This window comes from Triticum urartu, chromosome 5 (genome assembly GCF_003073215.2).
Source record: "Triticum urartu cultivar G1812 chromosome 5, Tu2.1, whole genome shotgun sequence".
NCBI classification, from domain to species: domain Eukaryota; kingdom Viridiplantae; phylum Streptophyta; class Magnoliopsida; order Poales; family Poaceae; genus Triticum; species Triticum urartu.
In genome coordinates, this window is record NC_053026.1 from 482,584,261 (window position 1) to 482,587,695 (window position 3,435).

A 3,435-nucleotide genomic window follows, 5' to 3' on the forward strand; every position below is an offset into this window, starting at 1 on the left:
TCACCCTCTTCCCACCCCACCCATCCACGCAGCCACCCCAAAAAAACCCCACACCCGAAAAAAAGCTCCATCGATCCCATCTATCGTTGCCGCCGCCGCCGTCCGAGAGGGAGACGCCGCCCCCGCCGCCGAACTCCGGGAAATGCCGCCGCCAAGTCTCCAGGGCAGGGCGGTTTCAATCCCTGCCGCCAAACTCCGGGAGACGCCACCGCTGCGGCACAGGGTAGATTTCGCGTCTCCACGTGGTCGCACGCACGCCTGCACCTCCACTCCCCCCCCTCGATCCCGATCGGATCTTTCTCTCCACAAAAATCGCCACCGCCGACCTCCTTCGCTCGACTCGGCCATGGTGAAGCTACACCTCCCCCAATTCCTCCTGTCGTCATCGTCATCCTCCGTGTGACCCTGCCAGATTCCACGATTTGGGGATTCCCTATGAGGAGCCGGCGCGTCGTCCTCATCGCAGGCGGGCGGGTGTTGGCATGTGCGCGTATGGAGGAGCTCCACCTCACCCACTTCAGCTTCCTCCTGTCGTCATCATCGTCCTCCGCGCGACCACGCCAGCTTCCATGGTTTGGGGGAGCCTTCCCTATGAGGATCCAGCGTGTCGTCCTCGTTGCACCCTAATTAGGTTCCTGGTGTGTCCGCACCGCCGCACCCTAATTTGATTTCGACTGGAGTCTAGGACGTCAGCGCCACCAGGTACGTACATCTGGCTGTTCATCTTTCTTCCTCCGAACGAGCAGCGACCTATGCGTTTCTGATTCTAGATTTGTCCAACGATTTGCCTGATTGTTTCTCCTCTCTAATCTCTATAGTTTACCAATCAGGTCATTAGCACTGCCGTCCAGGTGATAATAAACGCCGTTCACCACAAAAAGAGGTGAGAGGCAGATTCCAGATAAGGTATGCCTAGCAGGTTTTATGAACCAGAGGCGAGAGGCAGATTCTTGATGATGATTTTTAACTGGATCTTATATTATCGTAGCTTTATGCTAATTTCCAAAAATAGTTGTCCTTTTCAATTTTAGTACTGTCATGCCATCTTGAAAGTATGCTTTGAGAAAAAATTGTTGGATGAGATAGATAGTTACTATCATTACTAATTTACTAATTTGCATCTCGGATGATTTTATTATTTGATATGCTTAATGATTTTAGATGCCCTTTTTTTGGCCTCTAAATTTATGTCTGCATAGATTGATTATTATTTAGACCTTTATACTAAAGGCCCTGGATTTTTGTTTCGCCCTGGGCCCCTAAAATCCGAGGACCGGACCTACCGGCAGCACTTGATTCTATTTTAGCTGCAACCAAGTATCTACTTTAAAGTTATATAGATCAGATTTTGTCGATAAAGCTGATTTTCCTGATCCTATAATCCTTGTTCTGTCAAGCCAAACATGTCATTTTCTTTAAGTTTGCATGACTGTATTTTTTATTTGTCAATTTTCTAAAGTTTTATGAACACTTCTGTTTTTTCTGTCGAAGCACTAATAGAGAGAAAACTGTTTTCTTATTTTTAACAGGGAGCAAACTGCGTAGCAAGATCAATAATGAATGGTTCAAGTCATGTGTTACAAGTTACAATGAGCAGGTGGTACTCAAGTCCGTTGATGATAAGGATATTATTCGAACATTTACTGCAATGAGGTCTCGGAAAGGGCATTTGCCTCGTGATTGTCTTTAGTGCGCTGTCGGTATTCGGTATGTTCCATCTGACCATCTCTATTCTTGCAAGCTTTTGATTTGTAATATATTCAAATAATTTGTATTTAAAAATTATGGGTTAGTAGATCCGTTTTAATTTGCATTTCTATTCTTGCAAGTATTCGGTATTTGCATTCTTTTGTCCACGCTTTAATTCCTAGATCCCGTTTGTTTCGGCAGCATTGTTACTTTGTTGTTTCTTCTGCTACAAGGCCCATGGTTATAGTAAACCTTCTTATTTTAAGCATCCTATCAAACCTACTTAAACAAACGTGTGCCTTTTTGCCCACATCTTCATGCTATTCATCTGCATGTTGCCTTGCATATATATATTTGGTCAAAAAGCATACGGTTTCACCACAACAGGTAACACACAGGCCATATGTGTCCTCTGCTTATGGATCTGTACTTGTGTTTCGTATATGCTAACCATACTTTCTGTTGCTCTCGCCAAACTCTCGTGTTAACTGTTGAGTGATGGGATCAGTTCATGACCTAACTAAAACCTCTGATCCAACACCTCATCACACTTTTGGTCAGACATGCATATTAGGCCAACGGCACATTTTAGTGAATGAAAACTATGAGATGAGAATAAATAGGCGCTCTGTTTGGTTCAGATATTTTCATACATAATTTGATGTACTTCTCATGGATATCTTCTTACACGTGAGCTTATTTTGAAGATGATAATAAGTTTCTGCCTAGAGTTAATGCATAGTATATGACCGTCAATCTCCAGTTCGAGGAAGATCTTGGAGCAGCAACATACAAGCAGAGCTAAGATTGGTCCAGGCACTTCATTTATTTTCTGAAAAGGAATTGATGAATGAGAGTATATTTTGAGAGATCCATCTATATGGTACGTTCAATGCTGATTTGATAATTTTGCGCATGTCTTTTTGAGAGAATTTGACATGTTTAATTTTTTATGGAAAGAATATTTGCTGCTAATAATTAATGTTACAAGTTCTGATTTGTTAGTGCAACATTATCTTCCATGTATATAGATTGAACAAAATATAAGCTGAAGTGGAATGTCAAGCCTTAATTTATACTAAAGAATGATATAGGTTTCTCTATGTGTAGAATAGGATTATTTTTCCTTGGAGAATCTACTAGCTGGAGTGGTCAATGTCGATATCCTTGTGAAAGTTCGCATGATCTTAGCATGAACCAACTCACAATGTTATCTCGAGCAGTGCTTTATTCACTTAAGTATCATTTTTAGGAAAATACTAGGTAAAAAGCCTATTGCAAAAAAATTAGACGCGAAGTTTATAAGGGTTACATGTATGCAATCTACACGGGCCTATCTAATGTTAGAGTTTCATGCCTCTAATTATTTGTATTTATGTATTCTAGCTATGGATACCAGTAGCCTTAGTTCTTTTAAAGTACTGCATCTATAAACTTTACTATTTAGATATTGTATATGAAAATATCAAGTAATTATAAATGCCATTTATGATCACAGACAATCTTGTTGTATGATTGTTTTCATGGCCTTCAAAGGAGAGATATCCTAGAAGTTGAGTGCAGTTGGAGGGGCCTCGGTCCTTTTGAGCCAAGAAAAGTTGATGGGGCCTGTCCAAGCTATGAATAGTATATGGGAAAGTGTTGAAATATTTTGTGTTTCCATGGTTTCTAAATGGTAGGAGGTATGTGTAGTAACCTGTATGGTTTCAAGTGCCTAATTTCATGTTTAAAAGTTTGCCAGGGAAT

General features: G+C 41.3%; 1 long non-coding RNA gene across 1 annotated transcript; it reads left to right on the forward strand.

The window, feature by feature from the left end:
• Nucleotides 1-384: 384 nt before the first annotated feature.
• LOC125556388 lies at nt 385-2,408 on the forward strand. The gene is made up of 3 exons (XR_007305072.1): nt 385-702; nt 819-906; nt 1,530-2,408. It is a non-coding gene; the product is annotated as an uncharacterized LOC125556388 (long non-coding RNA).
• Nucleotides 2,409-3,435: the final 1,027 nt, after the last annotated feature.